Below are 15,124 nucleotides of genomic sequence, written 5' to 3'. Positions count from 1 at the left end.
TTTCCACCAAAAACTGAGTTGGGGTCTTTGAGCCTGGAGGTGTGTGGGTGGGGTTCAGTGGAACACATTCAGTGGGCAGGAGAAGGAGGAGGGAAGAGAGGAGAAGGCAGTATTTAAGGACAGGAGGTGGCATGCCATTGGCAACAGGAAAGCTGCCTGCATGCGCAATTGAAAAATCTTGCTACTCCTCAGAGAATAACATATATCCACATCCTTTTGAGACAGCAAGAAAAGCAGTGCATAAGTGCATATTACATTGGCAATCCTTTCTGGACCAATTTTTATTTGGGGGTTGTATGACTAAACCAGTGGAGAGGTGGGTGCACACACTTTCTACAGCACTGGGTTGTCTGTCTACAGGAAGTCACAGCTGAGTTCTGACCATTTGGGCCCTTCCCTGGGGTGCCTTAAGGTCTCTGTCTTGTGAACTGTTCATAGTTCATATCTGAAGGTGGAGGCAAACTTCTCTTTCTACCACTTCATAGCCTCCCAGACATGGGGGTCTCCATCTCTGACCTTGTCAGACAGCCTAGAGAGGAAGTCCCTTGGCTTGTCTTTCTCCAGGCTGCCCAGGTCACACGACAGCTTTACCTCTGACAGATTGATCTTCCTCCCAAAACATTTGCCTTAGCTAGGGTTTTATTGCTGTGAAGAGACACCATGACTAAAGCAACTCTTATAAGGACAACATTTAATTAGGGCTGGCTTACAGTTTCAGAGGTTCAGTCCATTAGCATCATGGCAGGAAGCATGGCGGTGTACAGGCAGGCATGGAGCTGAGAGTTCTACATCTTAATCTAAAGGCAGCCAGGAGCAAGCTGTCCCTTTCTCACTGGGTGGAGCTTGAGCAAAGGACCACCCACCATCACAGTGATTCATTTCCCCCAACAAGGTCACACCTACTCCACCAAGGGCATGCCTCCTAATAGTAGCACTTCCTGAGGACCAAGCATATTCAAACCACCACATCACCTTAACCAATGAAGGAGTCCTCATAACCTCTTTGAACAGCCACCACTGCTGCTGCTGCATCTGGGGACACAGCTGCCATTGATTTTGTCACTTAGAAAAGTCCCTAAAGCTGGGCTGGAGAGATGGATGAGCAGGTAAGAGTACTGGCTTCTCTTCCAGAGGAAGACGTTCAATTCACAGCATCCATAACCATCTGTTAACTCCAAGTCCATGGAATCTAGCGCCCCCTTCTGGCCTCCACGGGTACTTGTATTCATGTGAGTACACATAAGCATATACATGCACACACATACACATGAGTTAAAAATAAGTGTTTTTTTTTTCAGAAGCTACATTTAAAAAACAGAAAACAAAGATGAACAGTGTCTCTGATGTTTATTCTTGTTGTAACACTCACCTCACCTAGGGTGATGTGTGTCTCATTCTCACTCTCTGGAAAGGTGAAGCTTGCAGGATAAACAATAAAAAGAAAAGCATTATCTTGTAACGCAAAAAAAAAAAAAGTCACTCTCTCACACCATGCACGTTTCACAAGACACAGCGCCTGCAGACGCTGGAAGCCACTACTGAACAGGAACTCTGAAGAGACACACTCAACTTCCTGCTTTGTCAGTAAAGTTTTATCAGAAGGGTCCGCAGCTGGTCTGATCCACCCACAGTGACACAGTGGCTTCGACAGGTGTCCCTTGGTCCCTGAAGAGCCTTGGCATTGTTCACCCTTTGTAGAAGACATTTGCAAACTCCTGACCCAGGAGAACTTCGTTGCCGGTGTTTGCTATTTAGGGCAGAGCACCGTCATAGTTTTCGGAGACTAGAACAACTGTACCGGCGTTGCCTGAATGCCAGCCAGCCCCATTAGTCTGTGGTTGACCACCTGTCATTATGAGTCTTGCAACTTCTCCATCACCCGTTCAACAAATAGGCTGTGGAGGGGAGGCCAGGCGGGCCATCTATTAGCTTATTAGGGAGCCCGGAGAGGAATGCTGGATTTTTGTCCTCTTAGGAGTTTTATGATGTATGTGGAGCTTTTTATCATTATCTGGCTGACCTTCACACTGGCACCTGGGAGGCCTTTCCTAATGTACTTTCTTCAGAAAGATGATTAAAGCCAGGGAATCGTGGCTTCAGTGTGGCTGCCGTGTCAGCGGCTTTGTCCTCCGTCGGGGAGGAGAGAGTGATAGGGGAGGCTTAGGAGGATGCATCTCACATGGCTGGGATATCTGAATGCGAACCTAAATCTCCCGGCGGGGCCCCCCCCCCCCATGGCTGTGCACACTCTGTCCCTTGTCTTGACCATGTGTGTGATAAGGCAAGATTGCTCTCTCTACTCGTTCATGAAAACCTCAGGCCTGAGGTAAAGTGCGTGCGTGTGCGTGCATGTGTATGGTGTCTGTTTTCCTGGCCTCTCTAGGCATGGCTGCTGGCTTTCAAGCGATCCTTAGTGGTGGGATAGAGCCATGGCTGTAGCTCTTGTCATCTGATTACTATTATTGAACTAATAGCCCAAATGGATAAATTTCTGGTGTTATCAGTATAGCTAATTGCTTATTATTTTGTCTCTGTTGGCCTATGAACTCAGCCCTAGTATGGGCTATGAACATCATGTCACCAGGTGGGTGGGGCCTGGCAGGGGACCTATGAACATCTCCAGTGGGTGGGGCCTGGCAGGGGACCTATGAACATCTCCAGTGGGTGGGGCCTGGCAGGGGACCTAGGAACATCTCCAGTGGGTGGGGCCTGAGAGGGGACCTATGAACATCTTCAGGTGGGTGGAGCCTGGCAGTTGCCCCAGAGCATCTCCAGGTCTTCCTTTCCTGGTAGCCTTTTGTCATTCACTCCTCAGAATCCGGGAGGGTCAGTTCAGTTTAGCTTCTCTCACCGCGGTGGGATTCACACTTTAAGGGCCCTCTTACTCTTGTCTCCTTTCTTTTTCCCTTCACTCTTTATTTCTATACATATAAGATGTAGAAAAAGCTCATACCGATGCTCCTGAGAGACTGAACAAGTGGCAGGACATTTGTCATCCTGTCTGTCTCTCATCCCTATCTATATCTCTCTCCTCTCTGTGTCTCTGTCTCTCTGCTCTGTGACATTGCCATCTCTCTGATTTCTGCCTGTCACATCACTTGCTCATCTCTGTTTCTCTCTGTGTCTCTGCCTCCCCCCCCCCCCCCCCCCCCCGCTTTGGGATCACTCAAAAGGAGTACTTCACAGCTAATGGTTTGGCATAACGATGGATCTTTCTGTGCACCGCTGCAGTGCATGTCTGCATCCCTCACCACCATGCCTTCACTTCCTCATTGGGTTTTGCCAGTCTGCACTCAAATTTTTCCTAGTACTTCCAAAAATCTAAAGTTATCTTTAGCATCTTTTCTACCCTCTCTTTCTTGATGTGAATTTAGAAATGACTGACCCTCAAAGTCCAATTCCAGATCCTTGTCCCAGCTGCTATTCTGCACAGGAAAATGACCACAGCATGGGGGTAAGCCCAGGTTCTCTTGATTCTCCTGTGGGCGGTGGGCTCAGGAGTTGGACAGAGACACTGTTGGGGCTCTCACTGCTCTGTAGCCTAGTGAGCTCTCAGCCCCATGCGAGAGAGGATTTCTGGCTGAGCAATGGAGGTAATAAATTATCTGAAGTCTTGGCTGCTGTCCTATTGGTCCCCTGAGCTAGAAGCTACCAAAGTCTGAGGCTTCTGATGGCTGGCCTGAACACACTCAGTAGTGGACTAGGCCAACTGGTTTCCTATCAGGAGACTCCAGCTTAAGGGCTTCAGCAAATTCTCATTGGGGAATGGAGTCTGCTGAGTCATGGGACACAACTTCTGTGCTGTAGCTCAGCGGTTCTTGACCTTCCGGATGCTGCAACCCTTTAATGCAGTTCCTCATGGTGTGGTGACCCCCCCTCCCCCACCACAAAACTATTTTGTTACTACTTCATCACTGTAATTTTTCTGCTGTTATGAATTGTAATTTAAATATTTTTTTGGAGATAGAACTTTGCCAAAGGGGTTGAGACCCACTGCAAGAGGCAGAACTTGATCTCATCTCTTGGAGAGGCAAGAGCCCTTCTAGTTGGGGAACAGTGCGGGGGATCATGGCCTTCTGTGGAATTAGGACCAACCTCATCTAAGGCCATCAGAACCAGTGTTGACTTGGACCCCAAGGTCAAATGGCCACATTTGGTATAGAAGCAGTCATTGTCCCACGTGGCCCTTTGTGCCTCCCATGATATCCCCCATCTCTGATGCATACTATCTGTTCCAAAGGCTCTTTAGAATTCTGAGGAGATTCAACTAATTCCCTAACTCCACTCTGATTCCATGGACCATGCTAGGATGCTCTCCAGGGTAAACCAGTCTCTTGCTATCCCACCTGGAGCATCTCTAGATCCATTAAGCTGCACCTGGGCCCAAGGAATGTGTGATGTAGAGGCTCACCAGGTAGCCTTGGGATCCATGGACACACAGCAGACCCTGCCTTCCCTCCATCCTCAGAAGCCTATGTCCCATGCAATTGGAAACCACTGGATATTAAAGCCAGAGTGGAGCTATTGGTCAACAGTTGGGGAGTTTGCTATGGACAGATTTCTTAATGGGTTTCAGGCTTTGGAGATAAACATATTAACAAGCTACAACTACTGTTTGGGAGAAAGCATTTCCGACTGATGAATATTCAGACTTTCTGTGCATACTTTTCTAAAGAGTTTCTGTTCTGGGGTAGGCAGCAGAGACTCATTCATGATTGTGACATTACAGTCACTAACAGCACTGGAACGAACTGGTTACAGTGGGTGATCCCAAACTGGGCATACAGTTAGTGGTAGTGTCATGCCTATTTGTCTCTGTTCCTTGGTGGCACTGTGCCTCCTGGTGACCTGTTCATTCCAAATGTTAATGGCTGTTTGGGTAAAATGAATGAATGAATGAATAAATAAATAAATAAATAAATAAATAAATCCACTATGGGTTGGGGAATTGTAGATAATTTGGTTTTGCTTGCTCCAAGTGTTTAAAACTTCAAAGTGACGGTACTGGTTCTTTGTCATGCTGCTGTGACAAAATACCCAAGGGGGATGGAGAGATGGCTCAGTGATTAAGAACATTGGCTGTACTTCCAGAGGACCTGGGTTCAATTCCCAGCAGCCACATGGTGGCTCACAACTTTCTGTAACCCCAGTGCTGGTGATCTGATGCCCTCTTCTGGTTACCACAAACACATACATCATGTACATGCATGCACATGTGTACACACACAAACGTGTACACACACACACACACACACACACACACACACACGCACGCACGCACTTTAAAATAAAATACAGTACATGCCCAGCAAAAGAATCTTAAGAAGGGAGGATTTGTTCTGGCTTACAGTACCAGGGGAGAATACAGTCTACTGTAACAGAGAAGGCATGGTCATAGGAGCTGTGTGGCAGCTGGCCACATTGTCTCTGCAATCAGGAGACAGTGACAGTCCATGCCCCCAGCCCATGGGATCGAGCCTCGCACAATTCAGGTGAGTCTTCTTACCTCAGCCAGCTCTCTATAAACACACCCCCTCATAGATAAGCCCAGAATTTGTCTCTTCCCTGATTCTAGATCCTGTCACGCTGACAATGTCAACCATCACAGCGATCCTGTCGAAACTCATCAAGAAACCCGCAAAGTGACATATTATTATGACTTTTAACTGGTGTATGATTGGTAATCTGGGAGTGTTTAGAAACCTTGGGACTTGTTGATAGACGTGGGGGGAAAAAGTGTTCTTTAGGCTTCTCTCGAGCCAAATAAAAATACAGCAAACGTATACAGGAGAAGCACAGCCTTCTATGATAGACTGGGACTGGGATGGCTGAGAGAGAGAGGAGGGGGCTTAAGCTGGCTTATGGAATCAATGAAATTGACCTGGAGAAAGCCGTGCTCCTCCCAGGTGACAGCAGCCTTTAGTCTAAGCAGACTCATTAGCGACAGCTCATTGATGTCCCTGGGGAGGGAGAGACTGTCCAGCCACCTGGTGACAAGACACTGGCTCATCCCTGAGTGCCACCTTCCACAGCAGAGGAAGGGTTTTCTTTTTCTATTCTCTGCTTCTGAATGCCCAGCCCTGCTGGTGTACCGGTGGAACTGGCTTCCTGCTCTGCTAAGGACCAACGTCATAACATGATGTGTCAGCTGAGTTTCTTTCTCTTTGGAGTATGGATTCTTCTAAAAACTAAAAAAAAAAAAAAAAAAAAAAAAAAAAAAAAAATTAAAAAATTAAAAAATTAAAAAATTAAAACTAAAAGAAAATAGAACAAAAGAACAGCACTAGTTTTTTTTTCCTTTTTTGGGGGGGGGTCTTCCAATTCCCACTCCTCCAGTCATTTAGAACCTGTTACAGCCACCCACAGACTTTTCAGTGGGGTTGCTGAGAAAGAAATGCTTCGTGCTTTAATGTCTTTTAAAAATCTTTTTTTAATATTTTTATCTTTGAGAGTCTTCTGTGAACAGGAGAGCATCCTAGTGTATGCCGAGCGAGCGCAAGAGATACCCAAGCTTGTGTTTCCTGAAGTTAATGTTCACCACTGCTCTCTCCCTAATGAGCTCGGAGACATTTCCCCATCTCACACAGAAGCAAGTAAATGTGTCTGCATGGGTCTGCTCTGGACGGACAGAGCTCCAGAGTCGGCTCCTGGACAGGGTTCCCAGTGATTGACAGCGGGTCCTCATCCGCAGCGGACTGCCTCCTCCAGGTGGGGATGGGGTCGGCTACTCTTCTGCGAGCTTCTTCCCAAGTCCTTGGTGTTATAACGGGAATGAATTGGAGGCCATTTGTTTTCCTTCGCAAGTGCCAGCTTTTTAAAAAACAGACACCTACACACCTCTCCTCAGATCTCAATCTATTATGAGTTTGAAAGCAACATATTCTTGGGATTGAAATCACCTCCTTCACACACCCGAAGAAGCACACCTCTGCACTTTTCAGGATATTCATGAGAGGGAAAGAGCGAGGCTTGTGTTCTGTTCTCCTCACTGCAGGATCCCCCACCCCCTTCCGTTCTGATTCGCATCTTTTAATCCTTTGGCTGAGTCCTAGGGGGATGAGTTTGGCAGGATTGGCCTGGTTTGCATAACAAAAGCAGAATCCAGTCCCTGAACAAAATGACCTGAGAGACTGCAAGTGACCCTATGTGGAGAACTGCTGGGGGGAGAATTGTTGCCCTGGATGCAGTTTCGCTGTTCCTGGCAGCAGGAGCCCAGCGGCAGCTACACTCCCACAAGCCTGTAACTGCACCCGAACCCCGTGTATCTCCGCAGTCACTCGCCTCAGCAGCTGGGGTCCTTTCTAATTAGCCACCTTGTGTCCTGGCTGACCTCAATTTCTGCTCCTTGGAGAAGATAAATCATCTCCCTTATCCCCGGCCGATGGCTCAGCCCAACCTTTGAGCTCATGACGGAACGCTCCAGAAACAGAAGCCGAGGAGCAGAACAAGGCTGGTCGGGGTTCGGGAGGCAGCTTTGTAGCCGCTCGTAGCTGGACAGGAAGGTACCAACTGAGCTGAGCTTGTCTGTCCTGTCTGCTCCAAGCTTGGCAAAATCAACAGAAACCGGGTCCCAGAGCAGTGGTTTTCTCAATGGAGGGGTTAACTCAAGAGGGGTTGGAACCCAGAATCCAGGGGAGCTTTGCAGCCCCCCTAGGTCACGCACGGAACCAGCCAAATCCAAGTTTTCAGATTTGGGTGGGGTGGAAGCCAGGGCGTAAATATTTCCCATCCTTAAACTTCATGGGGCTGTCGCTGAGGTTTGGGGAAGAACTCTGACAGGATTAGGATCGTTTGCTCACTGAAGAAGATGTGTGTGGACAGAGCAGAGGGGAAATCATCTAGGGATGCGTGAGTTATACCGCGTACTGCCTGTTTCCTGGGGTCTTCAATCGGGCCGCTCACATAAGCAATTCCTTCACAGACTGGTCTGATGCCTCAGTGAGAAAGCGCAAGGACTTGAGTTCAAGCCCCCAGAGCCCATGTAAGAAAGCTGACTGAGACGGTGTGCTTGAAATCCTACTGCAGGTGAGGCAGAGACAGGAGGATCCCTGCCAGCCTAGCCTGCTTGGCAAGTTCCGGGCCAGTGAGAGTACCCCAACTCAAAAGATGGCGAACAGCGCCTGAGGCACGAAAGTGAAGGTTGTCCTCTGACCTCCGCATGCACGTTCACACATGTGCATCTGAATAGCTGGGCTGGCAGGCAGGCCTGTGCTACCAGGCCAGCCCAATCCTGTGGTTTTGTTTCTTTTTCTATGCTTATATTTTATCACAGTTAACCAGCAACACTACAAAAGCCTCCCATATGCATTTAAAACACCTCCCTTCCCACCTGTATCTCAGCTGAACCTACCATCCCTTCTTATAATGGATGCATACACCTGCATACACACACACAGACACATACAGACACACAGACACACACACAGACACACACACATACAGACACACACACATACAGACACACACACATACAGACACACACACACACACACACACACACACACACACACACACACACACACACACACACACAAGCATGCTTAGTTGCTATCTAGTCCCAGACACTTTCCCACCTGCTCAGGATCCAGCCAGGTTGGAGCTGCCTTCTCTGAGGGTGTATATCCTTGGGAAGTGAAGGCACTAGATCCAGGACTGTTCCCTGAGAAAGGGGAGCCTGGGAAGGCAGGAGGCAGCTGACAGCAGCCCACTGTGACCTTGACTTCACCTGCTTTTCTCCATCCCAGTCTGTCCATCCCTGGGTCCATCTCCGACTCAGGGGATATGTTGATGGATGAAAGAGAATACGTATTTCATCTAAGTGCCATAAAGTAACAAAGGGGCGGGTTTCTGCACAAATACTACTCTCTCTGAAGACCCTGTCTCCAGGAAACAAGGCCATCCTATACTTATTATTTATTTTTAGTATTGTATGTTAGGCTTTGTACACGCCCAGAAGGTTCCTTACTGCTGAGCTGAGCTATGCCTTTACTCCTTCTTTTATTTTTATTTTGAGAAAGGGTCTCCTTTCTCTTGATTAAAAATTCTTTGGCATATAATATTTTTATTCTTTGCTTTCAACTAACGTACATACTTACATCTGAAATAAGATATTTCACACAGATAGCATACCATTCGACCATTGTTTGCAGATCCCTGTGTTGGTCTGTCTTTTTAATTATCATTGTATGTATGAGTGTTTTGTCTGCATGTATGTGCACCATGTGAGTGTAGTACCTGCAGGGCCCAGAAGAGGGCGTTGGAGCTCCTGGATTTGGAGTTACAGAGGACTGTGAGCTGCTCTGTAGGTACTGGGAATTGAAACCCAGTCCTCTGGCTGTTCTGGAACTCACTTTGTAGACCAGGCTGGCCTCAAACTCAGAAATTCATCTGCTTCTGCCTCCCAAGTGCTGGGATTAAAGACGTGTGCCACCATGCCCGGCGCAACTGGTGCTCTTAACCACTGAGCCAAGTCTCCAGTTTCCATATCTGTCTTTTAATCAGTGTTTTTGGTGTTGAATTTAATCGCTGTAATTAAGAGCTGATGTCTCCTTTTTTGTTTCCTGCTTTGGGCTTCCCTCTCTCCCCTTTCCTGACTTCCTGTGTATGACATGAATATTTTCTAAAATGTCCTTTTAATTTATCCATAATGGTTCTGAGTGCATCATTTGCTATAGACTTGTAGTTATTCCAGGAATTTCACTTTATGTAACTCATATTAAAGTTACTGGCTTTACAGATGTGAGTAGGTTCCACCTCCCTTCATGTCCTTCATGCTCTCTTCCCCTCCCCCATTATGACATTATGTCTCTATCCCCTGCAGGAAAACCATGCTAGTTTTACAGATTTAATATTTTAAAATTATTTTATTTATTGATATTTCTCTTGTTCCTTTTCTGTCTCTAGCCATCCCTCTCTCCCTTCTTCCTGCCCTTACTCTTTCTCTCTTCCTCCCTCCCTCCCTCTCCCTCCCTCTCCCTTTCCCCATCCCCTCCCTTCTCTACACATCCTCTTTTAAAAACTCACCATGTCCACTTAGCACTGCTGGAATGTGGAGGGTGTAGGACCATTGATTGGAGAACATGGCATCACTAATGAAAACCGACACTCCCCATGCCTCAGCCACCATCCATTGGCATTATCTCCTCAGCTAAGGGTAGGGCTTGGAGAACCCCTCCCCCACCTGACTTTTCATGTGGGGTCCAGGTCTCCATGCTTATCTCTCAAACACTTTACCAACCGAGCCATGAGCTTTAGGCAGACATTGCACATACAAAACACAACACTACTGTGTCTACATTTCCTAGCCTCAAGGCTGCTCATGTCATTTTGATATTACCCATGCTTCCTCCTGGTTTATGACTTTACCCTTCCCAAATCTGGAAGCACTGAATGTGTGTTCTCCATTGACCTTAGTAAGCACTGATGGGCGCAGTATATTCCCTGGACCTTAGCCTGTCTCCAAGGCATTCTAACCTGTTGCAGAATATTTGATCACATTGTGATCTCTGAGATTTTGTTATTTTCTGGAGAACCCTGTTTCTAGTTGCAGTGTGGTTCAGCCCTTAGAACACACCTTTAATCCCAAACAATGAAGACAAAATTAGTTTGTAGAAGGAAGGGTCCATGTCTGGAACTGATGTCGAATTGAGTGGCAGACAAAGTGATGAATCAGAGAAAGATTTGACAGAATAAGATATGCCCAACTCTAACAAGAAGAGAGAAGATAGGGAAATTACTTCAGGGGCCGGCTGTGCAGGCAAAGAAGAAAGGAGGAAGGAGACAGTTTTACTCGGACAGTTAAACAGAGACAAGTTGCAGAGAGAGAACAAGCTGGACACAGGTGAAGATAGAATGAACCAGAGAATGAGAAGGAGCCAGAAGATTAGAACAGATTGCCATAGTTAGTTTGAGGTCAAGCAGAGCAGACCAGGGGAAGCACAGAGAAGCCAGACTGAATCAGCATGACAAGGAGTTTGAGCCAGAACAGCTGAGTTGAACAAGCCAGTCAGAGCTCAGAAAGAACTAGAAAGGGTGAGCTTATTCAGCAGTCTCAGAGGCTCAAAACATTCTAGGCCTAGACAAGATTGTACAGAGGCTAGACGATTCCAGGACTAGGCCTAGGTTAACAGGCAGTAGGCCTCGGAGATGACAGTCACTACAAGAGAATGAAAGTTACTTTTACACCAGTCACTGCCTCTCTGAGGCCGCTCTGATCCAACTCTTTTCCTTCAGGCTGTGGAAGGCTCTGTTTGGAGGAGAACTCCACAGACACTGAATGGAGACACTCTGTCCTTTCTCCAGGCAGAAGTCACTGCAGTCTCACCCCCTGGCTCTGTATGAACTCAAACGGCTGAAAACGACAAACAGATGCTAGGGTGTTTCTGATGCCTGGGAACATGGCAGACAGCCTCCAGCTAGGCAACATGTTTGAAGCCTTTTTATTTAACACGGTTTATTTTTGAAACCCAATGTGTTCTTTTGTTGTGTGCATCTTTGAGATGGAATGAGAGACCTCCAGGAAGGAAGGAGACAGGGACAGCATCCTCACTGCTGGACTAATCCTGGAACCCTGTGTGCCTATTGGTCCTTCTCATCCCTCTCCAGCTTACTGAGGAAGTCTGTGTGAAGAAGGATATAGCATAATTCCAGTCTTGACTCCCTGTGGTGGGAACCAGAGAAACTTGTAAAGGTCTGGGTTGGTTCTGTTCTTTGGGGTTGCTTACTCTGCCCCTATACCTGAGACAGGGGAACCAGAGAGTGTAGGGGAGAGAGAGAGAGAGAGAGAGAGAGAGAGAGAGAGATCTGATCATCTGATTATAGCTTTTGGTGGAGCAGTACAAATGACCATGGGGCCAGCAGAGATGCATCTACAGACATAGGCACCCTGGACTGTTGTCCCTAACCCTGTACAATTGGCCAAATGTAGAAGGAAGCCAGAGGCCACCATGGGAGGTGATGCTGTTTGTGACAATTCAGAATAAGGTCACTTAGAGGACAGAAGAATCACCCAGCTCTGTTTACCTGAAGGACTAGAGCTCCTGGTGACATCTGTGGAGGGTAGAAACCAACCTTCCAGTAGCCAATAGACCTGTAAACATGACTTCCTGTGCTCTGCCACCCTTGTCTCCCAAGAGTGCCTTGTGCTCATTCTATCCTGGGCAAACTAGTCCAGTTGCACCTTGGAAGCCACGGCCATGTTTACAACTCAGCCTTTTCCTGCTTGCCATTTCTACCAGTAGTGGCCCTTGAGCCAGGGTGATGTTTGGCTCTTGGGAGTCAATTTTAAATGTCTTCTTGAGGGAAAGGTGGCATTAAATGAAAGAAGGTAGAAGACAAGGTCATTGCTGAGCATCTTAGAGTGTGGTTTCTCTACTTCAGTGATGAACTTGAGAATGCTTTTGCCTATCACAGTGGTTCTCAACCTGTGGGTCTTGACCCCCACAGTGGGGGAGTCACATATAAGACATGCTATATATCAGAGATTTACATTGAATTTCATAACAGTAGCAAAAACTGCATTTAAGAAGTAGCAATGAAATGATTTTTATGGTTAGGGGGTCACTGCAACATGGGAAATTTTATTAAAAAGTTACAACTCTACAAAGGTCAAGAACTACAGGACTATCAGGATGTCTGCCTACACCTTTTGCAACAGTGTGATTTTAAATGTGACTCTTTCACTAGTCCCTAGGACATCTTTCAAAATAATATTTTAAAGTTTACTTACTTTTATTTAATGTATATGGTTTGTGGTGGTTGAAAAATGCTTGGCCCATGGGAAGTGTCATTATTAGGAGGTGTGGCCTTATTGGAGAAAGCGTGTCACTGTGGAGGTGGGGCTTTGAGGTCTCATATATATGCTGAAGTCTGTCCAGTGTGATGTAGTCCTTTCTCCTGGCTACCTTTGGATCAAGATGTAGAACTCTCAGATCCTCCTGCGCCATGCCTGCCTAGATGCTGCCATGCTCTCACCATGATGATAATGGACTGAACCTCTGAAACTGTAAGCCAGCCCCAGTTAAATGTTGTCCTTATAAGAGTTGCCTTGGTCAAGGTGTGTCTTCACAGCAATAGAACCCTAACTAAGACATGGGTGTTTTGCTTGCATGTATGTCTGTATACCACATGCATGTCTGGCATCTTCAGAAGTCAGAAGAGGGTATTGCATACCCTGGAGCTGGAGTTAGAGGCATTTGTGAACTAGCACATGGGTTCTGGGAACCAAATTCATGACTTCTGCAAAGGCACACATACCTCCAATGATTTTCTTGACATATTATGGAAGTTCTCCGCCCTTACTCAATACTTCCACTTCTCTGGTACCAACACACTTTCTGAGACTCACATGACACTTTTTAGACTCAACAATGAATTTTATTAATCCCATCTCTTTTATCCCTAGACCAATGACAACCCAGAATGACAACTTTCCTTTTGTTTAGAGCCTTCCTGTCTCTGTGATCACACACTTTGGGTATGTGAGGTTGGATCACAGGGTATGAAACTCCCCCTACCTCAGAAAAGTTAAAGATAATCTCTAGCATGGTCTGACTCCTGTGCAGTTTGAACCCTGCCTCCTCCTCAATATAGAATGAGATGATTTATGGTAGGCACCCCAGGAACAGATCTTAGAAGAAAAAATGCTTTTATAGACATTAGCCCATCCCTTCCTTTGATCTTTTGTTTTAAGCCTGGATTCTGAGCCCAAGAGCCTTATTGCTGAACTTAGACTCCAAGTGGCACTATTTTGGAAGGTTCTAGAACCTTTAGAAAGTGGGACCTAGCTGGAGCTAGTAGATTACTCAGTAGTTGCTTTTGAAGATTGTACTGGATTGGAAGTCCTCCTCTCTCTCTCTCTCTCTCTCTCTCTCTCTCTCTCTCTCTCTCTCTCTCTGCTTCCTGCCCATCATGACATCACTAGTCTCCTGTACCACCTGCCGCTGTGGAGTTCTGTGTCACCACTGGCCCAGCATCAATACAGTCAAGCTGAGAACTGTTGACTAAGATCACAAGAAGTGGACGTCAAGATAACACTTCCTCCCTTGGGTTGTTTCTATCAGGTCATCATGAAGAGAAAATAAGGGCCTTTTTCAGAGAACGCGTTGTATTCTTGTCTCACTACTATTTTAGAGAACAGAATAAAATGGGCTCTCCAGCCATGTACACTGTGGAGAGAGCTCATGTCTGGCTTCACCACCATATCTTCTTGAGGAGTTCGGTTTGGAGCGTTTTGAATCCAGAGCGTTCCCTGTTGTCTTGTGGATGCTCAAACGGTTTGGGAAAACTCTAGCTTACTCAGCATACCTCTGTGAACTTTGAAAGAGCAAAGAACCTGCGAGACTACAAATGTCTCCTTCTCTCCGTTTCTAGAAAAATGCACACAAGGTTACGTTCCCAAGATGTTGGAATTCCATTTATGTCTAACTCATCCATTATTGGCACAATCTATATTTCAGAAAGTAATTTATTGTTCCTCTGAAGGAAGTTCAATATTTGAAATCAGTCATCTCACAGTGAATGAAATAAAAATTTGAAGCTGGCTTAACCTTTCTATTACCTGCAGCTGAGCCAAGACAATTAAGACGGTTCTTTCAAATTAAAGTCGAACTGTGCAGTAATTGAATAGGCTTCCTTCTAGGATTCCCTTCCTATGACCTTACCTCAATGTCCCATTTCCTGCGGTGAACAGCAGCTCTCAGCCCATTTCCTACAAGCCAGAGTGCTGCGGGGGCTCATGACCGGGAGAATTTACAAACTGTGTGTCTCATTTGAACAAGGACACGGCATGCAGGGCTAGCTTCTTTGTATTCGGTGAGGTTCAGAGCCAGGATGAGAGCCTTGTTACCAGAGAGTGTGCCAGCCCTGATGCCCACCACAGCCCTCCGCCATGTGAGACAATTGGCAAGTGTTAGGCAAGAGTGCTTGCTAAAAATCTGTGCACGGTCCCACATTATTCTTTCTCTAAAGGGAGAAACTGGTGTTCCATAGTTCAGAATCAGAATACAGTGAGCTGTGGTTTGATGGGCAGTGGGCTTTGTGTCCCCCCCACTCCCGTGATGGGGAGACAGTCAGACACATGGAGATCAATAGTTGTGCAAACGTATGAGTTCACCATAGACCAGGG

The sequence above is a fragment of the Mus musculus genome, chromosome 5 (assembly GCF_000001635.26).
Source record: "Mus musculus strain C57BL/6J chromosome 5, GRCm38.p6 C57BL/6J".
NCBI classification, from domain to species: Eukaryota; Metazoa; Chordata; class Mammalia; order Rodentia; family Muridae; genus Mus; species Mus musculus.
This window is presented reverse-complemented; position numbering follows the sequence as displayed.